This window comes from Bos grunniens, chromosome 28 (assembly GCF_055505025.1).
Source record: "Bos grunniens cultivar Pamir isolate PY7600 chromosome 28, Bosgru_T2T1.0, whole genome shotgun sequence".
Classification (NCBI taxonomy): Eukaryota; Metazoa; Chordata; class Mammalia; order Artiodactyla; family Bovidae; genus Bos; species Bos grunniens.
This window is the reverse complement of record NC_141192.1, coordinates 4467974-4494983: the sequence shown is the minus strand read 5'-3', so window position 1 is coordinate 4494983 and position 27010 is coordinate 4467974. Positions and strand designations below refer to the sequence as shown.

At 40.8% G+C, this 27010-nt stretch overlaps 1 protein-coding gene across 16 annotated transcripts in view; it reads left to right on the top strand.

Annotated features, from left to right (window-relative positions):
* SHLD2 (shieldin complex subunit 2) overlaps positions 1–27010 on the top strand; it is a 113925-nt gene that overhangs the window by 19698 nt on the left and 67217 nt on the right. For 10 of the 16 annotated variants that reach the window (XR_015156561.1, XM_086381144.1, XM_086381134.1 and 7 more), the window contains one exon: positions 18273–18377. The exons of 5 other annotated variants lie outside the window; for them this stretch is intronic. The gene's annotated coding sequence lies outside the window, so the exon portion shown is untranslated. Of the gene's footprint in view, positions 1–15331; positions 15858–18272; positions 18378–27010 lie in introns of those variants that run through there. One more of the 16 variants, XM_086381141.1, reaches the window with a different exon arrangement.

The window sequence follows — 27010 nt, the reverse complement described above, 5'->3', positions numbered from 1 at the left end:
AATATGCTATCTAGGTTGGTCATAACTATCCTTCCAAGGAGGAAGCGTCTTTTAATTTCATGGCTGCAGTCACCATCTGTAGTGATTTTGTAGCCCAGAAAAATAAAGTCTGACACTGTTTCCACTATTTCCCCATCTATTTCCCATGAAGTGATGGGACCGGATGCCATGATCTTCGTTTTCTGAATGTTGAGCTTTAAGCCAACTTTTTCATCATAGGGTATTGAAATGCAAAAGTAGGAAGTCAAGAGATACCTGGAGTATCAGGCAGTTTTGGCCTTGGAGTACAAAATGGAACAGGGCAAAGGCCAACAGAGTTTTGCCAAGAGAATGGACTAGTCATAGCACCCTCCTCCAACAACACAAGAGACAGCTATATGCATGGACATCACCAGATGGTGAGTACTGAAATCAGATTGATTATATTCTTTGCAGTTGAAGATGGAGAAGCTGTATACAGTCAGCAAAAACAAAACTGGGAGCTGACTGTGGCTCAGATCATGAGCTCCCCATTGCAAAATTCAGACTTAAATTGAAGAAAGTAGGGAAAACCACTAGACCATTCAGGTATGACCTAAATCAAATCACTTATGATTATAAAATGGAGGTGACAAATAGATTCAAGGGATTAGATCTGATAGACAAAGTGCCTAAAGAACTATGGATGGAGATTCATAACCCTGTACAGTAGGCAGTGACCAAAACCATCCCCAAGAAAAAGAAATACAAGAAGGCAAAATGGTTGCCTGAGGAGGACTTACAAATAGCTGAGAAAAGAAGAGAAGCGAAAGGCAAAGGAGAAAAGGAAAGATATACCCATTTGAATACAGAATTCCAAAGAATAGCAAGGGGAGATAAGAAAGCAAGCCTTCTTAAGTGAACAATGCAAAGAAATAGAGGAAAACAATAGAATGGGAAAAACTGGAGATCTCTTCAAGAACATTAGAGATACTAACAGAACATTTCATGCAAAGATGGGCACAATAAAGAAAAGAATTGGTAAGGACCTAACAGATGCAGAAGAGATTAAAAAGAGGTGGCAAGAATACACAGAAGAACTGTATAAAAAAGGTCTTAATGACATGGATAACCATGATGGTGTGGTTATTCACCTAGAGCCAGACATCTTGGAGTGTGAACTCAAGTGGGCCTTAGCATTACTACAAACAAAGCATGTGGAGGTGATGAAATTCCAACTGAGCTCTTTCAAATACTAAAAGATGGTGTTGTTAAAAGTGCTGCAGTTTGGAAATTTGGAAATGCCAGAAAATTTGGAAAACTCAGCAGTGGCCACGGGACTGGAAATGGTCAGTTTTCATTCCAATCCCAAAGAAAGGCAACGCCAAAGAATGTTCAAACTACTGTGCAATTGTACTCATTTCACATGTTAGGAAGGTAATGCTCAAAATCCTTCAAGCTAGGCTTCAACAGTATGTGAACTGAGAATTTCCAGATATACAGTGGATTTAGAAAAGGCAGATCAAATTGCCAGCATCCATTGGATCATAGAAAAAGCAAGGGAATTCCAGAAAAACATCAACTTCCATTTCATTGACTACACTGAAGCCTTTGACTGTGTGGATCACAATAAACTGGAAAATTCCTAAAGAGATGGGAATACCAGACCACCTGACCTGCCTCTTGAGAAACCTGTATGCAGGTCAAGAAGCAACAGTTAGAACCTTACATGGAACAACAGACTGGTTCCAAATCAGGAAATGAGTACATCAAGGCTGTATATTGTTACCCTACTTATTTAACCTATATGCAGAGTACATCATGTGGAATGCTGGGCTGGATGAACCATAAGCTGGAATCAAGATTGCTGGGAGAAATATCAACAACTTCAGTTATGCAGATGACACCACCCTAATGGCAGAAAGTGAAGAGGAACTAAAGAGCCTCTTGATGAAGGTGAAAGAGGAGAGTGAAAAAGCTGGCTTAAACTCAACACTCAAAAAACTAAGATCATGGCATCCAGTCCCATCACTTCATGGCCATTCAGTTCAGTTCAGTTCAGTGCAGTTGCTCAGTCATGTCCGACTCTTTGAGACTCCATGAACTGCAGCATGCCAGGCTTCCCTGTCCATCACCAATTCCCAGGGCTTACTCAAACTCACATCCATTGAGTTGGTGATGCCATCCAACCATCTCATCCTCTGTGTCCCCTTCTCCTCCCACCTTCAATCTTTCCCCCCAGCATCAGGATATTTTCCAAGGAGTCAGTTCTTTACATCAGGTGGCCAGTGTGTTGGAGTTTCAGCTTTAGCAGCAGTCCTTCCAATGAATATTCAGGACTGATTTCCCTTAGGATGGACTAGTTGGATCTCCTTGCAGTCCAAGGGACTCTCAAGAGTCTTCTCCAACACCACAGTTCAAAAGCATCAATTCTTCGATGCTCAGCTTTCATGACTATTGGAAAAACCATAGCTTTGACTAGATGGACCTTTGTCGGCAAAGTAATGTGTCTGCTTTTTAATATGCTGTCTAGGTTGGTCATAGCTTTCTTCCAAGGAGCAAGCATCTTTTAATTTCATGGCTGCAGTCACCATCTGCATTGATTTTGGAGCCCAAAAAGTCTGTCACTGTTTCCATTGTTTCCCCATCTATTTGTCATGAAGTGATGGGACTGGATGCCATGATCTTAGTTTTTTGAATGCTGAGTTTTAAGCCAACTTTTTCACTCGCCTCTTTCACTTTCATCAAGATGCTCTTTACTCTGCTTTCTGTCATAAGGGTGGTGTCATCTGCACATCTGAAGTTATTGATATTTCTCCTGGAAATCTGTGGCAATCGGACGGTGACCACAGCCTTGAAATAAAAACACTTTCTCCTTGGAAGAAAAGCTATGACGAACATAGATAGTGTGTTAGAAAGCAGAGGCATCACTTTGCTGACGAAGGTCCATATAGGCAAAGCTGTGGTGTTTCCAGTAGTCATGTACGATGTGAGAGTGGCACCTGTGGCTGTACTATTGCTCTTAAGGTCACTGCTCTGTCCTCACAGCAGGACATGCTTTCAGGTGGTCATGTGACCTTAATCCCTTGTTCCTCAGGATGCAGATGATTGATTGTCTTTTGGGAAGGTACCTTTGGACAGCACGTGCCTTTTGGCTAGCCATGGCCAATCTAATTGCTAGCCAGAAACCTGTGATGTGATTTGGTCAGAAAGATGACTTTCTAATTTTGATTTCATTTCTCACTTATGTGTATCTTTGTAATATCTTTGTCCTACTTTTAAAATGTGGTCCGAGTGTTTTCTTTTTCAAAACAAAAAAATCCTGACCAAACTGGTATGAAATAGTTTGTTGTTGTTTAGTCATTAAGTTGTAAGCGACTCTTTTGTGACCCCATGAACTGTAACCCACCAGACTCCTCTCGTCCACGGGATTTCCCAGTCAAGAATACTGGAGTGGGTCACCATTTTCTTCTCCAAGGGATCTTCCCAACTCAAGGAGCAAACCCTCATCTCCTGCAGGCATCTTCTTTACTGCTGAGCCATCAGGGAATCCCATGAATTACATAGCTACGTCGTAGATCACTGTGGTTGGAGTGTGAGTTTATGTGTTGTGGGAGGAGGGAGAGAAACAGGAGAAGAAATGGGAAGAGATCAGGCGGGACAGCTCCCCGGATGGTGTGTCTCTTCAAAGAACCAATTCATCAACTTTACTGATATACTCTGTTGTATGTTTGTTCTTTGAGATTTTTGATTCTAGAGATGGGGATCCGTCATAGGTTCCAGGATAATTTCAGCTGTTAACCCCTTTAAGTACTGTCTCTACCCAGTTTTATCATCTCTCACTTCATCTTCTGTGTATCTTACCTATTCTTTATATGCAACTTTTTAGTTTTTTGTGCTTTATTCTATAGGCACCTGGGATTAGGCAAAGTGCCACCTTTGTTAAAGGTGCCACCATCCAAGGTTTGTAACTCCCAGGACCATGAGACCATGCAAGGCTTGGTCACCGGCCTTCAGGGGCTGGTTCACTTTCAGGTGACGATTGCCACAGGAGTGTTGCCCTGTGGCGTTATCGGCTATTGCGGGGATACTCTCTTATTAGACTTGTCATCCGTTTATGTGGGTCCTGTGCGTTGAATTATGTTCCTCACAACCTATGGCACCATCAAACAAAAATTTTTATTTTTTCTCAAGGTCGAATGCCCTCAGATCAAAAGCGGCTCCAATGCTAATTTATTCTAAGTTCCTGGTTTTCTCTTAGAATTTTAACTGGGTATTCCTTACTCTCTTATTATGGCTTAATGACTTTTAAGAATTTGCTTTTTATATTTTGCCTAGTGTTTTTAGTTGTTTTCATAGGATGAGTTGGCTTGAATCTTGCCCATCACTTTGGAGAACTGGAACTTGTTGTTATTTACATATGTTAGTATGTCTGCTATTTATCGTGATTAACTTAAACACACACAGACACATATAAAGTACTTTTGTATTCTTAAAGTTACATTAGAGTTATATATTCATGTGGAAAGAACTGATATCCTATTACATTATTACCGAACCATAAAAGAGGATGAAGCACTTTCCATTATGTTCAAACAGACTCTGTTGTTCTTCAAAGTTTTTATAGGCTAAATTTTATTCTTATGGACTTTATTTTAATTTAGAAGAAACTTGTCTTGATTCTTTGTTAGATCTGTTTCTGTTTTGTGTTTCTGTTTTAGTGGGTTTTGCCTGGAGAAGGCACCCTGTGGATTTACATACCATCTTTTTAAAACTCTGTAATTGCATTTTCTTAAAATAGAAATAGGAACTTATTTGTGGTCATTTATATGACTTTGATATCCAAGTTGAAATGTGGTGGTTGTCTACTTTTAACTATTTTTCAGGACTCTTGAATAGCCAGTGCAATCTTTTTTTGAGCTTTATTTATTTATGTCTGGCTATGCTGGGTCTTCATTGCTTTGCATGAGCTTTCTCTGGTTACGGTGGTCGGGGGCTGCTCTCGCTTGGGGTGCACGGGCTTACCGTTGTGCTGGCTTCTTCTGTTGTGGAGCATGGGCTCCAGGTACACAGGCTTCAGTAGTTGTGCCTCTCGGGGTCTAGAGCACAGGCTTAGTTGCTCTGAGGCATATGGAATCTTCCCGCTTAGTTGCTCTGAGGCATATGGAGTCTTCCCGGACCAGGGACCAAACCCGTGCCCCCTGCATTGGCAGGCAGATCCTTATCTACCATGCCTCCAGGGGAGTCCTACTTTTAATTTTTTTAACTCTTTAATACTCAGATTTATTAGAAGATTTTAAAGTTTATTTTGACTCTCACGTTTTACTTTGTTCATTCATTTATATAGAACTGCTTATTGAGCACCCATTATTGACCAGACCCTGGGGTGAACAAGACAGACAAGGAAGAACGTTGGAGGTTAGATTGCAAGGGGTGCTGGAGAGGAAGTGACAGGGCACCGTGCAGCTTCAAATAGGGTGGCCAGAGAGTCCTCTTCAAGGATGAAACATTCATACTGAAATTAAAGGCTGAGTTGGAGCAACCTGTATAAAGAGTTGTGGGCATAAGTGAAGGAAACACCATGTGGAAAAACCAGGGGCGAGGAAGAGTGTGTGTGTGTGTGCCTGGGTGTTTGGGTGTGTCTGTGCACACATTCAGTCATGTCCAACTCTTTGCAGCCTCATAGACTCTAGCCTGCCAGACTTCTTTGTCCATGAATTCTCCAGGCAAGAATACTGGAGCTGATTGCCATTTCCTGCTCCAAAGGATCTTCCCAACTTAGGGATCGAACTGGCATCTCTCGTGTCTCCTGAACTGGCAGATAGGTTCTTTACCGCTGGCACCACCTGGGAAGCCTGAGAGAGGAAAGGCCTTGACGCGCCTCAGGAACCAGGGTGATTTTGGTTGTCCAGCTGTAGGACAGCATGCTGCGATTTTGGAGAGGTAGATCATGTCAGCAAGGGCTTTACCTTTTTACTTTTTGTTCAGTGAGAAACTTAATTGAAAGTATGGTGGGCATAAATTTTGTAAACTACAAATTTTAATGTGCAAACATGTAATTTTCATTTTCTGTCTATAACTAAAATTACCTTATTTCTGGGGCTTCTTATTCTACTACATAATAGAAAACAATCTTGCCAGTACCTTCTGGTTTAACTTAGTTAATTCCAGGTGAACTCAGATGTTCAGGTAATTAATCAGTCCTTTAGATAAGTGTGCAGTTTTCTCATACAGCACCCCCCCTTTTTTTTTTCTGGGGTGGGAAGTATTGACAGAGAAGCCACGTAATATTTTCTGCCACAGAGGTGGGGCCTCTCATCTTTGTGCCATCCTGTGCCCTTGGCCACTGTGAGATTGTATGTTATACTGACTTAGTCTTGAATGGCACTGTCTGCTCCGCTGCTGGAGAAGGCAACGGCACCCCACTCCAGTACTCTTGCCTGGAAAATCCCATGGACGGAGGAGCCTGGTAGGCTGCAGTCCATGGGGTCGCTAGGAGTTGGACACGACTGAGCTACTTAACTTTCATGCATTGGAGAAAGAAATGGCAACCCACTCCAGTGTTCTTACCTGGGGAATCCCAGGGATGGGGGAGCCTGGTGGGTTGCCGTCTATGGGGTCGCACAGAGTCAGACATGACTGAAGCGACTTAGCAGCAGCAGTCTGCTCTGCTGCATCTGAGGCTGATGTCCATGGCCTCTGGTCTGGGTCAGCAAGTCTGTGTATGCTGGGTCTTCCTTAATCCCAGGCTTTTTTGGGTCCATTGGCCCAAAGCAAACTCCTTAGTGGTTTCCACGTTATGCTGGCATGCTTGGGACTCTGAGGTAGCTTTTCAGGAGAGTGGTCTGGGCATGTTATTGGCTGTTGCTGCCCTACTACATTGAATTAGTGTTAGCTGTAAAGTTTTGCTAAAAGGCTTATAGTTCCCTGGACCATGACTTGGAAAAGGGAAACATAACTATCTTCTATTCCAGATCCTTCCCCACAAACATACTGGAGATGGTCTTCACCCCAGCCCTAGCCCTGGCTGGGACAAGAGATAGAAATTTTGAGCTTGAATCTAAGCTGTCTCCCAATTCCTCTTTCTCTCTGTGCTCCTTCCCTAGGCTTTTATATCCTCTCATTTGTTGTGGGAGAATTGCATTTTTGTCACCACCTGCCACTTTCTTTATGCTGTAGTTTAAAGTATAAAGGCTTCCCTGATAGCTCAGTTGGTAAAGAATCCGCCTGCAATGCAGGAGGTGGTGGTGGTAGTTGGTGGTTTAGTCACTAATTTGTGTCCGACTCTTGCGACCCCGTGGACTGTAACCAGGCTCCTCTGCCCATGGGATTCTCCAGGCAAGAATACTGGAGTGGGTTGCCATTCTCTTCTCCAGGGGCTCTTCCTAACCCAGGAAATGATCCCGGGTCTCCTGCATTGCAGGCGAATTCTTTACCAGCTGAGCCACCAGGGAGACCCTGGTTCAATTCCTGGGTCAGGAAGATCCACCGGAGAAGGGATAGGCTACCCATTCCAGTATACTTGGGCTTTCCTTGTGGCTCAGCTGATAAAGAATCTCCTTGCAATGCAGGAGACCAGAGTTTGACCCCTGGGTTGGGAAGATCCCCTGGAGAAGGGAAAGGCTACCCACTCTAGTATTCTGGCCTGGAGAATTCCATGGACTGTACAGTCCATGGGGTGGCAAAGAGTTGGAAATGACTGAGCAACTTTCATTTCACTTCACTTACATATATAGTCTGTCGACAGTTTTCTTGCTTTGGGGTGTGATATTTAAAGCCATGGTTTTAGATTTTAAAGAACTCTTATAACTCTTAAACCTTCAGATACTGCCACTGAAATGCTTAGCTTTCAAAAGTGATGGTTTCAGTGGATTAAAGAACTAATTAAAAGAGCTGAGACTATTAACAAAAATCTTAGAAAAAATGTAGGTGCAGATATTTATGATCTTAGACTAGGCAGTTCCTTAAATAGGACATGAAAAGCACAAGTAGTCAAGGAAAAAATAGATAAGTTGGACTTCATCAAAATTGAAAACTTTGGTTATCAAAGGATGTTATCAAGATAGTGAAATATACAAGTACCAATATCTTTTCATAGAGAATAAAACCAATGAAATCCTGATTCTAGAACTCAGGACAGAATTCTCAGCTATAGATGTAAGTTTTGTCATCATTAGTGAGTAGGTAACATAAATATAGTAATCCTGGGATGGATGTGAGATGAACATAGAGGGGAGCCATGGGGGAGATATAAGCATCTATGGGCTGAATAGAGAAATGAAGGGATGATGTGGAAGGTTGAAAGAAGAATATGAATTACCATAGAAGCTTCCCCAACTGAATTTTAAGTTTCTTGAGGGCTAAGATTGTCATATTCATCATTTTATCCCCAATTCTTATCATAAAGTAGGTTTTCAGTAAATGTCATTAAATGAAGACAGAGAAGTTTTAGGAAAAGAGTGGTCAGCAGTGTCAAATGTAGAAAATAGTTTGGCTGCAATAAGGACAGAGCAGCAAGTAGGTGATTGATCATCTTCTGTGGAACAATTTCAATGAAATCTCTATGGTAGAGATAAATACCAGGTTGTTGAGAACTGGAGTGAATGGTTGTAAGAGAGTGGAAGCAGTAAGTACAGATATTCTTTTCTAAAAGCTTATAGAGGTACAGGATCACAGGTAGAGGGTATGGTGTATCAAGAGAAAGTTCAGCATATTTATGTGTTAAACGGAGAGAGTCAGAGGAAGGGAGAAGTTGATGATACAGGAAGGAGGAGGAGGTGTGTGAGATTGATTGACATTGTCCTTATGCATGGAGAGAACAGAATGAGGATACTAGGTTTGAGTGGCAATAGGAATATTGTTTCCACCACAGTAGGGATAAAGGAAGAAAGGATGGTGCAGACAGAGAAGAGTGAGGAATGCAGGGCATTAATACACTTGATTAATTTTTCATGAAGTGGGGAGGATCACCTCATCAGCTGAGATTATAGGGGATGATGATTGTAGGAGAGAGTTTGAGGGAAAAGGGAGAATTTCTTTTTTTTTTTAATGTTTAATTATTTTTTTGGCTGTGGTGTGTCTGAGTCCTGACATGAGGGTTTTTCTAGTTGTGGTGTGAGGGCTCCTCTCCAGTTAAACAGATCACAGGCTCAGTCAGATCAGATCAGATCAGTCGCTCAGTCGTGTCCGACTCTTTGCGACCCCATGAATCGCAGTACACCAGGCCTCCCTGTCCATCACCAACTCCCGGAGTTCACTGAGACTCACGTCCATCGAGTCAGTGATGCCATCCAGCCATCTCATCCTCTGTCATCCCCTTCTCCTCTTGCCCCTATAGTGGGCTGATTAGAAATTGTATTGGTGAAGGGTTTTTCATTTGTTGAGCCAATGTTTACTGCTAAGTCTCTACATCCCCTGCCCTTATACACATTAATGAATATATAGAAGAAATAAATATTAACCTTTGAAATTAATCACGTTAGACCTTAGGCTAAGCAAATTCTTTCCTTAATTAAAACCCACTACACCCTAACCCTGTAGGAATGTAACTTTATTTGGGTGGCGTCTGTTTTAAGAACAATCACCCCTGGAGAAATAAGTGTTGACTGACCGCTGTCACAAGGAGAGGGTCATAAATTGTCAGCAGGCCCCCTGGCCAGAAGATGATGTAACACCCCTAAGACCTCTGTATACATCTGTATGAAGCACCTGACTTTAATAAAAGTCAGGACTGCTGACCCCGCGTGACTTTTGTATAACATCTCGGTGTATAAAAACAGACCCTGGAAGATAAAGAATGGGATCAGTTCCTCGAAAGACTGGTCTCCCCATGTCATTCTTTCTCTCACCTTCTGGCTGAACCCCCATCTGGACGTGGAGGCTCGTCAAGCCTGCTAATTATGCCTGGGCTTCTAAGATCTGACCGGGGAGGCCTTAGTGTCTCCTCTCCTTCGGGAGAACGGGAGGATGCCTGCGGCCTACGTAGGTGACGTAAATTCCTTGCCTTGGAATTTTATTAGCTTTCGACGTAAACCAAGTTATTCAGTCTTTTTTCTCCACTGAATTTTCCTACTGAGCTATCCTCGTTCTATTACTCTTTATATCTCTAATTAATATTTAATTAAATCTATTGTTTCCTGATTGCCGAAGCCGTCTTTCCTTCTAATTTCCATGGATCCACCGGGGCTGGACCCCAGCATGCCCCCAAATCCCTCCCAGCATCAGAGTCTTTTCCAATGAGTCAACTCTTCACATGAGGTGGCCAAAGTACTGGAGTTTCAGCTTTAGCATCATTCCTTCCAAAGAAATCCCAGGGCTGATCTCCTTCAGAATGGACTGGTTGGATCTTCTTGCAGTCCAAGGGACTCTCAAGAGTCTTCTCCAACACCACAGTTCAAAAGCATCAATTCTTCGGCACTCAGCCTTCTTCACAGTCCAACTCTCACATCCATACATGACCACAGGGAAAACCATAGCCTTGACTAGACGAACCTTTGTTGGCAAAGTAATGTTTCTGCTTTTGAATATGCTATCTAGGTTGGTCATAACTGTACTTCCAAGGAGTAGGCGTCTTTTAATTTCATGGCTGCAGTCACCATCTGTAGTGATTTTGGAGCCCACAAAAATAAAATCTGACACTGTTTCCACTGTTTCCCCATCTATTTCGCATGTAGTGATGGGACTGGATGCCATGATCTTTGTTTTCTGAATGTTGAGCTTTAAGCCAACTTTTTCACTCTCCACTTTCACCTTCATCAAGAGGCTTTTGAGTTCCTCTCCACTTTCTGCCATAAGGGTGGTGTCATCTGCATATCTGAGGTTATTGATATTTCTCCCGGCAATCTTGATTCCAGCTTGTGTTTCTTCCAGTCCAGCGTTTCTCATGATGTACTCTGCATATAAGTTAAATAAACAGGGTAACAATATACAGCCTTGACGTATTCCTTTTCCTATTTGGAACCAGTCTGTTGTTCCATGTCCAATTCTAACTGTTGCTTCCTGACCTGCATACAGATTTCTCAAGAGGCAGATCAGGTGGTCTGGTATTCCCATCTCCACACCTCCACTCCCGTAGCCAGGGGCGGTGGCCAGGAGGACCAACCCCACGCCGTGGCTGCGTGGGCACAGGAGGGCCTAGAGGAGCTATCCCACGTTGAAGGTCAGGAAGGGTGGCGGTGAGGAGATACCCCTCGTCAAAGGTAAGGAGCAATGGCTGCGCTTTGCTGGAGCAGCCGTGAAGAGATACCCCATGCCCAAAGTAAGAGAAACCCAAGTAAGATGGTAGGTGTTGCAAAAGGGCATCAGAGGGCAGACACACTGAAACCATACTCACAGAAAACTAGTCAATCTAATCACACTAGGACCACAGCCTTGTCTAACTCAATGAAACTAAGCCATGCCTGTGGAGCAACCCAAGATGGGCGGGTCATGGTGGAGACATCTGACAGAATGTGGTCCACTGGAGAAGGGAATGGCAAACCACTTCAGTATTCTTGCCTTGAGAACCCCATGAACAGTATGAAAAGGCAAAATGATAGGATACTGAAAGAGAAACTCCCAGGTCAGTAGGTGCCCAATATGCTACTGGAGATCAGTGGAGCAATAACTCCAGAAAGAATGAAGGGATGGAGCCAAAGCAAAAACAATACCCAGCTGTGGATGTGACTGGTGATAGAAGCAAGGTCTGATGCTGTAAAGAGCAATATTGCATAGGAACCTGGAATGTCAGGTCCATGAATCAAGGCAAATTGGAAGTGGTCAAACAAGAGATGGCAAGAGTGAATGTCGACATTCTAGGAATCAGCGAACTGAAATGGACTGGAATGGGTGAATTTAACTCAGATGACCATTATATCTACTACTGTGCACAGGAATCCCTCAGAAGAAATGGAGTAGCCATCATGGTCAACAAAAGAGTCCGAAATGCAGTACTTGAATGCAATCTCAAAAATGACAGAATGATCTCTGTTCGTTTCCAAGGCAAACCATTCAATATCACAGTAATCCAAGTCTATGCCCCAACCAGTAACGCTGAAGACGCTGAAGTTGAATGGTTCTATGAAGACCTACAAGACCTTTTAGAACTAACACCCAAAAAAAGATGTCCTTTTCATTATAGGGGACTGGAACGCAAAAGTAGGAAGTCAAGAAACACCTGGAGTGACAGGCAAATTTGGCCTTGGAATATGGAATGAAGTAGGGCAAAGACTAATAGAGTTTTGCCAAGAAAATGCACTGGTCATAACAAACACCCTCTTCCAACAACACAAGAGAAGACTCTATACATGAACATCACCAGATGGTCAACACTGAAATCAGATTGATTATATTCTTTGCAGCCAAAGATGGAGAAGCTCTATACAGTCAGCAAAAACAAGACCAGGAGCTGACTGTGGCTCAGACCATGAACTCCTTATTGCCAAATTCAGACTGAAATTGAAGAAAGTAGGGAAAACCACTAGACCATTCAGGTATGACCTAAATCAAATCCCTTATGATTGTACAGTGGAAGTGAGAAATAGATTTAAGGGCCTAGATCTGATAGATAGAGTGCCTGATGAGCTATGAAATGAGGTTCGTGACATTGTACAGGAGACAGGGATCAAGACCATCCCCATGGAAAGAAATGCAAAAAAGCAAAATGGCTGTCTGGGGAGGCCTTACAAATAGCTGCGAAAAGAAGAGACGCGAAGAGCAAAGGAGAAAAGGAAAGATATACACATCTGAATGCAGAGTTCCAAAGAATAGCAAGAAGAGATAAGAAAGCCTTCTTCAGCGATCAATGCAAAGAAATAGAGGAAAACAACAGAATGGGAAAGACTAGAGATCTCTTCAAGAAAATCAGAGATACCAAAGGAACATTTCATGCAAAGATGGGCTCGATAAAGGACAGAAATGGTATGGACCTAACAGAAGCAGAAGATATTAAGAAGAGATGGCAAGAATACACAGAAGAACTGTACCAAAAAGATCTTCACGACCCAGGTAATCACGATGGTGTGATCACTGACCTAGAGCCAGACATCCTAGAATGTGAAGTCAAGTGGGCCTTAGAAAGCATCACTACAAACAAAGCTAGTGGAGGTGATAGAATTCCAGTTAAGCTATTCCAAATCCTGAAAGATGATGCTGTGAAAGTGCTGCACTCAATATGGCAGCAAATTTGGGAAACTCAGCAGTGGCCACAGGACTGGAAAAGGTCAGTTTTCATTCTAATCCCAAAGAAAGGCAATGCCAAAGAATGCTCAAACTACCGCACAATTGCACTCATCTCACACGCTAGTAAAGTAATGCTCAAAATTTTCCAAGCCAGGCTTCAGCAATATGTGAACCGTGAACTTCCTGATGTTCAAGCTGGTTTTAGAAAAGGCAGAGGAACCAGAGATCAAATTGCCAACATCCGCTGGATCATCGAAAAAGCAAGAGAGTTCCAGAAAAACATCTATTTCTGCTTTATTGACTATGCCAAAGCCTTTGACAGGCTCAGTAGTTACAGTATACAGGCTTAGTTGCCCCAGGGCTTTTGGGATCTTAATTCCCAGACCACTGGTCGAACCAGTGTCTCTTGGATTGCAAGGTGGATTCTTAAGTTCTGGGCCACTAGGGAAATGCAGAAAGGGAGAATTTCGAGAAGACCATTGAGAGAAATGAGAGGGCTAACTGAATTGGATTATTACTTAGAGGAATTGTAATAATTTTTCATGGCTCTGGTATATTTAGTTGTCACATGATCCCCCCCACCCCCCCCCCCCATCTCAGGCCTCACCAGCCTGAGGGTTTGAGCGGACAAGCTGAGCAATTGGACTGATTCTGGTTTGAGTTTTACAGTCCAGTGTAGCAGACAAAGGATGCAAGAAATTTCAGTAGTATGAGGGTTTGAAGCTCTGGGCCACTGGGGATAGGCAGAGTTGGAAACAGATGAAACTGGGAAGTAGCTTCTGAAGTAGTGGTTGAGACGTGGATATTGGAATTTAAGATTAAATAGGAGAAGCCCTTGCTGGTATGGCTGAAGGTGAGATCTGGCTATGGGTTTCTGAAGTGGAGAGATGGTAAAGATTCCTGGAGTTGGAGGAGATAAGGAAACTGTAGAGCTAAAATTTTATAGGAGTCAGCTAAACAGGAAGTGAGTTGCTCAGAATGGTGGCAGAGCAAGGGGTGGAAAGATACTGAACCATGTTCCAAAGCTGTTAGTGATTTGTGAAAGAGTGACCCAGAAGACAGGTGATGACAAGGAGAGAAAGACCTACAGGTGACCTGACTCTCAGAAGATATACTTTTATTTGACGGTAAAGAACTGTGATGGTGAATAAGGCATAACTGCCATGCTTCATGTTTGCCGATAGGGAGAGATTAGCTTGCACCCAGATTAGTTTCGAGAACAAGACTGCTGGCAACAAGTTAGGTTGGTTGGGGTTTAGGGTATTTGTTTGCAGTGAAACAGAGGAAAGGGTTATGAAAAAGTACAGCTATGGGAGGCGTATGATGGGCAAAGAGGGAGAGAGTATGGAGTAGGAATGAGATCAGAGTGCAGCAGGAAAAAGGGATTAATTGAAGGGGCGTACATTTCGGATGATTGTAAGAACATGATGGTTTTAGCTAATCTCAAAATTTTTATTAATTTTCTGGGAAATGCCTGGATGCTGACAGACTGAAATTCTGGGTTATGCGCAAAGCTCGATGACTTCATTGTTGTCAGATCTATTTAGCAGCGTTTAGCTGTCTGTGGCCTTTGCGCAGAATGTCATAAAGAACCGTAGCATGGGACTGTTTTCTTTTATGGCAAGGCTTAGCCTTGGGAAAGGAGGAAGGCAGGGGTGGAATCGATTGGTGTTCACTTGATTTTTTGACCTTGACAAACTGGTCTCTAAGGGGTTTGTATATGGGTAGAGATAAGCCTAAGTTCAAATTGAAATGAGAAATCATTAGGTCTTCAGACCTTTGCACAGTGGGCACCAGGTTGAGGAGTGTAAAAGTTTCTGAGTCACAAAAAGAGGTCACAAACAGCAATATGTAGAGTTCTTGATTTCTTTAGAGGCATGTGAATTTAGTAACATTGTAGCAATAGTTAATCCATATTTAAGTTATAAATATAACCTGAAATGCTACATATTAAATGCCTTTTTTTGGGCTGCACTGTGTGACTTGTGGGATCTTGGTTCCCTGAGCAGGGATTGAACTCGGGCCACAGCAGTGAAAGCACCAAGTCGTAACCATTGGGCCACCAGGGAATTCCTTAAATATCTATTTTTGGAATTTTGAAAATGTATCAATTCATAAAGTTAAAAAACTCTTAAGAGTTTTACCTCTCCCCAAATGCCTTAAAACCAAAGCTTATTCTACATTAATCTTTGGCATATTTAAAATATGTTTTCAGACTTTCTCAGGTCACAGAATACTTTGAATCATGATCCATCATGTTTCTGTCGAACAAGAAACAATGACCGACTTTATTTTCTTGGGCTCCAAAACCAGTGCAGATGGTGACTGCAGCCATGAAATTAAAAGATGCTTGCTCCTTGGAAGAAAAGCTGTGACCAACCTAGACAGCATATTAAAAAGCAGAGATGTTCCTTGGTTGACAAATGTCCATCTAGTCAAAGCTATGGTTTTTCCAGTAGTTATGTATGGGTGTGAGAGTTGGACCATAAAGAAAGCTGAACACCAAAAAATTGATGCTTTTGAACTGTGGTGTTGGAGAAGACTCTTGAGAGTCCCTTGGACTACAAGGCGATCAAGCCAGTCAATCCTAAAGGAAATCAGTCCAGAATATTCACTGGAAGGACTGACGCTGAAGCTCCAATACTTTGGCCACCTGATGGGAAGAACTGACTCACTGGAAAAGACCCTGATGCTGGGAAAGATTGAAGGCGGAGGAGAAGTGGGCAACAGAGGATAAGATGGTAGGAGAACATCACTGACTTGATGGACATAAGTTTGAGCAAGCTCTGGGGGTTGGTGATGGACAGGGAAGCCTTGTGTGCTACATTCCATGGGGTTGCAAAGAGTCAGACACGACTGAGTGACTGAACTGAACTGAAGAAATATTGAGGAGCTTCCCAGGTTGGCAAAGAGTTGGACACAACTGAGCATAAACACACACACGTACGCACATAAAAGCAATATTGATGTGTGGGATTTCACTGTACAAAACTAAGAACAGCTTTGCTAGCAAGAAAACATGACTTTTTTGTATGTGTGACCATCTCTGCCTCTCACAAAATAATAAATAACCTTTGAAAGAAATAACATTTCACACTCTCCCCATCTTTGCTCACTAAGCCAGTTTGCTTCTCATTGTTTCTTTTGTCATTTAGTAGAACTTTAGCTCAAAGGCAAGTGGTATCAATTTAGACTTAAGCAAAATTGACATACTCAGTAAAGAAAACTTGGAAAATATAGAGAAGTAGGAAGAAGGTTCACCTTATGGCTCAGATCAACCGTAGTTGATATTTGGCTGTATTTTTAGATTTAATTTTTGTCTTAAATTTTGATTACTTAGTGTTTTGTTGGCTTTTATAAAATTATGCTTATACTTCAAAAGTAAACTAGTAACTTGCTTTTTCACATAGCATTATTCATCATCCTTAAAATAGAATTTGTAATGACTGTATAATGCAACTAATATACCATTCTTTGTTTAATTCTTCCCCTAAAATTAGACTTTTGTTTGTTTATTTGTGGCTGCGCCACACAACTTGCAGAATCTTAGTTCCCCAACCAGGGATGGAACCCACACCCTAAGCAGTGAGAGTGGAGTCGTAACTACTGGACTGCCAGGGAATTCCCTAGACGTTTTTAGTATTTCTAATTTTCCACAATATTAAACAATGTTGTAAATGTGTATTTATATAAGATTTTATCTTGTATTCTCATTTATTTTCATAGTGTAGATTCTTGAGAATTAATTTGTTTGCTCAAAGGGTGTAAGCATTTCTGAATATCTTGACACATACTGCTTAGAAAAAAGTTTGAATGGAAACATAGCGTAATTAGCACTTCTGGTAATGACTGTTGCTGTTTAGTCGCTGAGTCATGTCTTACTCTTTTTGCTGCCCCATGGACTATAGCCTACCAGGCTTCTCTGTCCGTGGGGATTCCCAGGCAAGAATACTGGAGTCAGGTTGTCATTTCCTTCTCCAGGGGATCTTCCTGACCCAGGGATTGAAACTGTGTCTCCTGCATTGGCAGGTTGATTCTTTACCACTGAGCCACCAGGGAAGCCTGGTAATGACTAAATTTGCCAAATGGACACAATAAATACCAAATGGAAAAACACTATGATTTGAATATTGACTTCAAGTCTATACAATAGACGTGAGACTTAGATATATCTTGATAATGGAAACCATACATGTCTTTATTCAAATGGCTGCAGACTGGATGAGGATGAATAGTTTCCACACAGTATTGTAGGTAATTGAAAGACTATTATGATGAGACATGATCAGTTGAAGCCACTGAAGGTTATGAGAATGGAAAATCAAATGATGTTCCATTCCACTACATGTATCAGTTCCAGTCACCAAACCCATATGCTATAATCTGCAAAGATATTACTGGCCTGGTGGCTTAGTGGTAAAGATTTTGCCTGCAATGCGGGAGACTTGCAGGAGATGCAGGTTTCATCACTGGGTCGGGAAGATCCCCCGGAGAAGGAAATGACAACCCACTCCATTATTCTTGCCTGGGTAATCCCATGGACAGAGGAGCCTGGCTGTTTGCAGTCCATGGAGTCACAAAGAGTCAGACACGACTGAGCGTCTAAACAACAACAACAACAAATTAAAGATACGACACAGGAACATCCAGATGGAAGCGATGAACAGAGCGGGGTATGGGGCTGGAGTGTGGAGCTCCCCAGGCGCTCGTCCGGCACACCACCCTTCCAGCACCTCACTGTGTTCACCTGGGAAGGTTAACCTTGCTATTTTTTTAAAACAGATTTAATTTTAGTGATGGAATTCTTTATTGTTTCTCAGGGTACTTTTTGTTTGTTTGTTTTGTTTTAATTTTAAAAAACATTAACCAGTCTTTTTGAAGGATGGTCTATGAAAAGTGGGTTCTATCATATAAGTTTGGGAAACTGCATTCTATAAATATCCCTTGACTGTTTGGCAATGTATAATGAACATCAACTTTTATCAGCTTAATAGAGACTCAGGGAAATTATTTTATTACTAATAATTTAACCTGTATCAAGCATTTAGTATTTTAAGGCTGTGTTCTAAGAACCCCAGATGTATTAATCGTTCTTATCTTTATAACAAGTCTGTCTTCTGCAGTTATTTCCTTTTTTTTTTTTCCTTTTTTAACAGATGAGAAGACTGACACCCAGAGTGGTGAAATGACATGCTCCAAATCCCATGGCTAGGCTAGGAAGTGAAGAGTTGGGATTCAAACCCAGATATTCCAGGCTCCAGGTACTATGTCATACTTCTTGTTACCAGTGAAGTTCAGCATTTCTCAGACTTGTTTGTCGCTTTGTTCCTACTTGAAAGCCTATTTTAAATGGAAGGGTTTTTTTTGGCCGTGTCTTGTGGCATGTGGGATCCTAGTTCCCCAACTGGGGATCAAACCTGTGCCCACTGCATTGGAAGTGTAAGGTCTTAACCACTGGACCCCCTTGAAGGTATTTGTATATTCTCTTTTGCAGTGACTGTCCTAGGAATTTTTAAAAGGTCAACATCAGTCTATAGTACTTTTGAGGTACTAAAACAGTTCATAATCGAAATCGTTATTTTACTCTGCTTTCTCTGTTCTGATATTATATTATAGTTAAATAAATTAGGAAACTGACAGGTAGTGCCATGGAGCATTATAATAATGGGCATCAGAGTCTGAACCTTGGCTCTGCCTATTTGTTAGCTAGGTGACCTTAGAAAAGGTACTATATTTCTCAAAGCTTCTGTTTCTTTCTCTAAAAGGTTAATATCTTACAAAGTGGCTGTGAGAACTAAATGAAAAAAATCATGTAGTATCTGACAAATAGAAGGGTCTCAGTAAATGTTAATTACCCTTTTTTTTTTTTTTAAGTCATCTCAGTTCTTTACCATGAATGATTATGAAAATAGTTGGGAAAGAAAAATCAGTTTTAAATTTAAACTGTCTCAGTGTTTATGCTGATATCAGCTACATTTCTGATAAAGTGATGTTGTCATGATACAGGTTGTATGGGAGTTAAAACCAGTTTCCTTCCGGCTTTCCAACTGACATAATACAAAAACCTGACTGGGCAAACATAGACCTATTTAGTAGATCACTTATTATTAATGTTAAACTAGCTTTGGTGCTGACTTCTCCGGTTCTTTTTGAAATTTCACTGTTGTCATTTAAAATCTGACAGACTTCAAAAGCTTTGTAAAATGCTTAATGGTTTAAATCATCACTCAGAACATAGAAAGTATATTTTCCAAAGGGGTGTTCTGTATCTAGCAATATGCTCAAAATCACGCAGGAGGACGGAATTGCTTACGTTTTCACATTTACTCCTGGAGGATTATTCAGTTTTTATGGCAATCAACTTTATGCTTTAGGGGAAGTATTTAACATATATAACCAAAGCATGAATAATCATTTAAAACAAAGCTATTATAAGAAACATCTATAGGGAGTTTTCAGTTTCATGATGATTTACTGCCTGAGCGAAAAGAAGATGGGTTTGGGTTGAGCTGTGTGTGTGTGCCAAGTTGTTTTGACTCTTTATGATCCCATGGACTATAGCTTGCCAGGCTCCTCTGTCCATGGGATTATCCCGGCAAGAATACTGGCGTGGGTTGCCATTTCCTTCTCCAGGGGATCTTCCCGACGCAGGGATTGAAGCCGTGTCTCCTGTGGCTGCTGCCTTGCAGGGGGAGTCTTTACGTTGAGCCACCTGGGAAGCCCTTGAGCTGTTTGTAGGGCATCTCTAATATTCTATTCTAAGTGCCTCGTAATAGCCCAGGTACATAGTAAACACTCAGTAAATATTTATGGACCAATTGAGTTTGATTGCTAATCCCAGCTATATACCTTGCAACGTCTGTAACCTTGGACTTTCTCGCACCTTCTAAACTTCCATTTCCTCTTAAGTAAAAAATAAAAATAAAAAAGAAGTATCAATATTAACTTCCCAGGATTGTTGTAATAGTTAAGTGTTCATGCATTAAAATAGCCAGTCCAGCTCATGGCGTGTTCCCTAGATACCTCAATAATGCTCTTTTCAAGCACTCTTTTAGTTTCTCATTTCCTAAAGGGTGTTTATACTCTTGAAAAAAATGAATGTTTATTAAACTGAAATTATATTCCTTTGTAGCCCGTACTTGAAATGTTTCAGCAAAAAATGATTGTATGTTTGTTAAATTTTGGTTTGAGTCTTGTCCTTAGTGTTGGGACCTTAGGGAAGTTATTTAGCCTCTCTGTAAGGTATTATGAAGCTGAAATGAGGGAAATATATAAAGCCTCTAGTTCATTGCATAAGCCCCAAATAGACATTATTACTTTAAGTTGAAACTGTCATTTCGTCTGCTAATTTGCATAATTAATTCATGTAGGTCTAGAGCCTACTCTATTCAAGCCCCACTAAGAGCAAACAGGAAGACTGGAAATGGACATTGGGAAAATTATTATGTAGGCAACTGAATTTGGCCTTGTCTAAATCAGGTTTGGGGCTTCCTTTGTGGCTCAGTGGTAAACAGTCCACCTGCCAATGCAGGAGATTGAGGTTTGATCCCTAGATCGGGAATATCCCCTGGAGAAGGAAATGGCAACCCACTCTAGTATTCTTGCCTGGAAAATCCTACGGAGAGAGGATCCTGGCAGGCTGTAGTCCATGAAGTCACAAGAGTTATACGCAACTTAGCAACTAAGCAAAAACAACAAATTAGGCCCAGCAGAAGTGGTATCTTCTATTATAACTGAAGTAGAATACATGAATGGGGTTATTATTGCACTAAGCTTCCCTGGGGGCTCAGCCTGTAAAGAATCCACCTGCAGTGCGGGAGACCCAGGTTCGTTCTCTGGGATGGGAAGATCCCCTGGAGGAGAGCATGGCACCCCACTCCAGTACTCTTGCCTGGAGAATTCCGTGGACAGAGGAGCCTGGAGGGCTGCAGTCCATGGGGTCACAGAGGCGGACACGACTGAGTGACTAAGCAACAACGACGTTGCACTTGGCATGGCCTATTTTTGATGTGGCCTATTTTTGATGTTGTCTTTTTTGAATATCAAAATTTTTAAAAATGAATGTCAGAGACAGGTTCATGAGAACTCAAGGAGACGAGGTAAATTTTGCTATGTAAAGTTTTTCATCTTTTGCTGATCTTCTTCATTAGAAATAAACATGTTCCTCTCCTTTACTAAAATTCAACATATGATATTGGTAAGCCAAATTTAATAAAACATTCTGCCCATTTTTAAAATTCACTTGAATTGTTTAGATACCATATAAAATTGATTTCTACCATGGCAGATTAAGCATTGCAAAGCTGGTGATAAGAATTTTATGTGAACTCCTGACAAATACAAAAGATTATTGAGCATTGTAGAAAAAGATTTACTTTTGAAAATGTTCCTAATGTCTTTAACAATAAGGTTTTTAAAGGGATACTAAAAGATCACTGTTTGGGGAGGTAACTTTCTCTGATAAGATGTTAACATCTGTTTTTTGTTTTGTAGGGTTTCTTTCATTTATTAAAATGTAATTCACAGAACATAAAAGTTTCAGTGCTTTTGAATACTTTCATTATAATGCAGCTATCACCATTATCTGGTTCCAGAAGTTTTTCATCACCTTCAAAGGACACCCCCTTAAATTTTCTCCCTTCTCCTAGCCCCTCCCAGCAGTACCTCTGCTTTTATCTCTGTGGATTTGCCTTTTCTGAGCAATTCATATAAATAAGAGTCATACGATATATTGCCTTATGTGTCTGGTTCCTTTCTCACATAGTGTATTTTCAGAGTTTACTTGTAACATGGCATATCAGTTCAGTTCAGGTGCTCAGTCATATCTGACTCTTTGCGACCCCATGGACTGCAGCCTGCCAGGCTTCCCTGTCCATCACCAACTCCTGGAGCTTGTTCAAACGCATGTCCATCGAGTCAGTGATATCATCCTACCATCTTATCCTCTGTTGTCCCCTTCTCCTCCGCCTTCAACCTTTCCCAGCATCAATGTCTTTTCCAGTGAGTCAGTTCTTTGCATCAGGTGTCCGAAGTATTGGAGCTTCTACATCAGTCCTTCCAATGAATATTCAGGACTGATTTCCTCTAGGATTGACTGGTTGGATCTCGTTGCAGTCCAAGGGACTCTTAAGGGTCTTCTCCAACACCACAGTTCAAAAACATCAGTTCTTTGGTGCTCAGCTTTCTTTATGGTCCAACTGTCACATCCATACATGACTATTGGAAAAAACATAGGTTTGACTAGATGGACCTTTGTCAGAAAAGTAATGTCTCTGCTTTTTAATATGCTGTCTAGGTTGGTCATAGCTTTTTTTCCAAGGAGCAAGCATCTTTTAATTTCATGGCTGCAGTCACCATGTGCAGTGATTTTAGAGCCCCCCAAAATAAAGTCTGTCACTGTTTCCATCGTTTCCCTATCTATTTGCCATGAAGTGATGGGACCAGATGCCTTGATCTTAGTTTTTTGTATGTTGAGTTTTTTTTTTAATTTAAATTTATTTATTTTAATTGGAGGCTAATTACTTTACAATATTGTATTGGTTTTGCCATACATCAACATGAATCTGCCACGGGTGTGCATGTGCTCCCCATCCTGAACCCCCCTTCCACCTCCCTCCCCGTACCATCCCTCTGGGTCATCCCAGTGCACCAGCCCCAAGCATCCTGTATCCTGCATTGAACCTGGACTGGTGATTCATTTCTTATATGATACTATACATGTTTCAATGCCTGAGTGTTGAGTTTTAAGCCAACTTTTTCACTCTCCTCTTTCACTTTCATCAAGAGGCTCTTTAGTTCTGCCATAAGTGTGATGTCATCTGCATATCTGAGGTTATTGCTATTTCTCCTGGCAATCTTAATTCCAGGTTGTGCTTCGTCCATATCAGTACTTTGTAGCTATTTTGGGCTGAATAATTCCATTGTAAGGATATACCACATTTGGTTTATGTGTTCAGCGGTTGATGGATGTTTGGGTTGTTTCCACTTTTTGACTGATGGAAATGGTGCTGCTTTGAACATTTGTGTACAAGTATTTGCGTGTACATGTTTTCACTTCTCCTTGGTATATACCTGAGATGGAATTGCTAGGTTATATGGCGGCTCTGTTTTGATAAACTGCCACACTGTTTTTTCCAAAGCAGCTGCGTCGTTATATAGTTTGTAATGTTATCTAAGACTCTTAGAAGAAATGAGGAAAAAGTTTATGAAAATGCTAACCTAAGAATGTTAGTACTCATGAGAGCCGTTCTGGCAAACCGGATGAAAGCCTCGATTTGTCTCATTTGCTACAGAATGAAAAATTAAGATGTAAACCCACATCATAGAAGCAGTGTCATTTTTTATACTCTCTTATTCCTTCACCTGCCCATTTCTCTTAAAAGTTTGGAGTATACTTGGAATTGATGTTTACTTTCACATAACGAATATGTGACTAAAAGTGATGTATTAAGTTTCCTGCTTTGCTTTTCTTTAGTGAGTTTCATATTTTATTACAGTTTACAAAAGCAGAGAAACTGAGCATTGTTCTTTCTGCAGAAAACATTCTTAATCAAAATTCAAAATAAAAGAATAAAATCCAAAGTAGATTTGAATTCTGTTTAAACTTTCTTGGATATAAAAATATTTTTCAAAACTACCACATGAAGGCCTCACGTATTGGTGTTGATGTGGTGGGCGGTTTAGAAACGCTTTTGTCTTTTCTGCTGACGCCGCTGCCCTTGTCTTCTGTCCTCGCTGGTCATTATCAGCTATTCAGACAAGCTTCACACTGGTTCTAACAAAGGTTTATACAGCCTTCATAAACTTACATGAGATGAAATTATTATAAAGAAATAAAGTGTTTTTGTTTCATTAGGGAAATAGACTTTCAAAGCAGAAAGGACACTCAAGAGAAACAATACTTACGGAGTAACTTCTAATATTAGATCAGCACATAAGTGCTTTTCATGCCTTTCTCATTTAAGGTGACAATCCACGTGAATTTTATATTTGAAAGAAGAAATGTGATTATCAGTCATTTCATAAAGCTTGATGTGAACCCTGGCGCTCTAGGATAAATTGATCCTTATTCCTTTTAAGGATGTATCATAGAGATTGAGTCATATTCTTTGAGTAATGAAAACTTAAGGAGTTTCTTTTTTAGTTAAATTCTAAGTCAGCTTTGTAATGTGGACATCGAATACATTGTTTACTAAATTCTATAATTTTTTAATTTTATTATTATTATTATTATTTTTACTTTATAATATTGTATTGGTTTTGCCATACATCAACATGCATCCACCATGGGTGTACATGTGTTCCCCATCCTGAACCCCCATCCCACCTCCCTCCCCATACCATCCCTCTGGGTCATCCCAGTGCACCAGCCCCAAGCTTCCTGTATCCTGCATCGAACCTGGACTGGCGATTCATTTCTTATATGATATTATACATGTTTTAATGCCATTCTCCCAAATCATCCCCCACCTCCCTCTCCCACAGAGTCCAAAAGACTGTTCTATGCATCTGTGTCTCTCTTGCTGTCTCGCATACAGGGTGGTTGTTACCATCTTTCTAAATTCCATATATATGCGTTAGTATACTGTATTGGTGTTTTTCTTTCTGGCTTACTTCACTCTGTATAATAGGCTCCAGTTTCATCCACCTCATTAGAACTAATTCAAATGTATTCTTTTTAATGGCTAAGTAATACTCCATTGTGTGTATGTACCACAGCTTTCTTATCCATTCATCTGCTGATGGACATCTAGGTTGCTTCCATGTCCTGGCTATTATAAACAGTGCTGCGGTGAACATTGGGGTACATGTGTCTCTTTCAATTCTGGTTTCCTCGGTGTGTATGCCCAGCAGTGGGATTGCTGGGTTGTATGGCAGTGCTATTTCCAGTTTTTTAAGGTAAATTCTATAATTTTAACTGGTAATTTTCATTTGTTTTCCAGTTATTTTGTTTTTAATATAATTTATGTGATTTCATTGGGTAATTTTATCTACTTCATTTCTGGAATGCCTGAGTAAAGAAGTAGATAGATATTGGGTTTTAATCACGATTTTTCTCTGAAAATTGAGCCTTTTAATAAGTTTTTTATGTATTTTTTTGGTCTGTCATATTAATTTTTCAGTTGCTAACTTTCTTTACTGACTAGAAGTAGTACAGAAAATGCTTTCTACCACCCTGTACTGTAAATTTTAGATTAAAAATTTACCTCAAAAAAATAGAAAATAATTTACTGTAAGATTCAGCAATTCTACTTTTGGAAATATATTCTAAAGAAGTGAAATCACTATCTTGAAGGCATATCTGCATCCCTATGTTCATTGTAGTGTTCTTTAACATAACCAGGACTTGGAAACCATGGCCACTGGCTGAGTGGATAAAGAAAATGTGGTATGTGTATATACAGTGGAGTATCATTCAACCATGAAAGTAAGGAAATCCTACCATGTGCAACAGCACGGATGGACCTTAATGGTATAAACGAAGTGAAATAAACCAGAGCAGGACAAATACTGTATGGTATCACGTATGTGTGAAGTGTAAACAAGCTGAAGACAAAGAAAAAGGGAACAGATTGGTGGTTGTCAGAGGAAGAGGGGAATCGGTGAGGGTGGTCAAAAGGTAGGGACTTCCAGACTTCCTTGGTGACCCAGCGGTTGGGAATCCCCCTGCCAGTGCAACAGACACGGGTGTGACTCTTGGTCCAGAAAGATTCCATACGCCCTGGGGTAACCAAGCTCAGGGGCCACACTACGAAAGCCCCTGTGCTTTAGAGCTTGTGCTCTGACACGGGAGAAGCCACCATCAGGAGAAGCTCGCCTGCTGCAGTTAGGAGTGGCTCTCACAAAAATAAATAAATAAACTAAAAGGTACAAACTTCCAATTATAAGATAAATAAGTTCTGGATGTAATGCACAGTATGGTGACTATAGTGAACAGTCCTTTATTAAATACGTAAAAATTACAAATGGAGAGATCTTAAAAGTTCTCATCACAAGAAAGAAAAGTATTTATAACTATGCAGACTGATGGATATTAACTAAACTTACAGTGTAGACATTTTGCAATATATACATATATCAGATCTTTATGCTGTACCCCTTGAACCTATACAATATTATATATCAATTATGTTTCAATAAAACTGGGGAGAAATTCATCTCATATAAAACATTGATGGCTGCTATTTTTATTTAAGATACTGGTAAAGAGAAAGAAGCAGGGAATTTTGGAGCTCAAGTTTTGTATATGTATAGGGCTTCCCTGGTAGCTTAGCTGGCAAAGAATCTGCGTACAGTGTGGAAGACCTATGTTCAGTCCCTCAGTTGGGAAGATTCGCTAGAGGAAGGCATGGCAACCCTCTCCAGTATTCTTGCCTGGAGAATCCCCATGGACAGAGAAGGCTGGTGGGCTACAGTCCATGGTGTCACACAGAGTCTGACATGACTGAATGACTCAGTACAGCATATATACATACATATATATATATATATATATTTAATATTTTAAGTATTTCAGCTGGAATTCCATCACCTCCACTAACTTTGTTTGTAGTAATGCTTCCTAAGGCCCACTTGACCTCACACTCCAGGATGTCTGACCCTAGGTGAGTGATCACACCATCGTGGTTATCTGGGTCATTAATGCCTTTTTTATAAAGTTCTTCTGTGTGTTCTTGCCACTTCTTTTTAATCTCATCTGCTTTTCTTAGGTCCTTACTGTTTCAATCCTTTTCGTGCCCTACCTTGCATGAAATTGTTCTCTTGGTATTGCCAGTTTTCTTGAAGAGATCTCTAGTCTTTCCCATTCTATTGTCTTCCTCTATTTTTTTGCACTGTTCACATGAGAAGGCCTTCTTATCTCCCCTTGCAATTCTCTGGAACTCTGCAGTCAGTT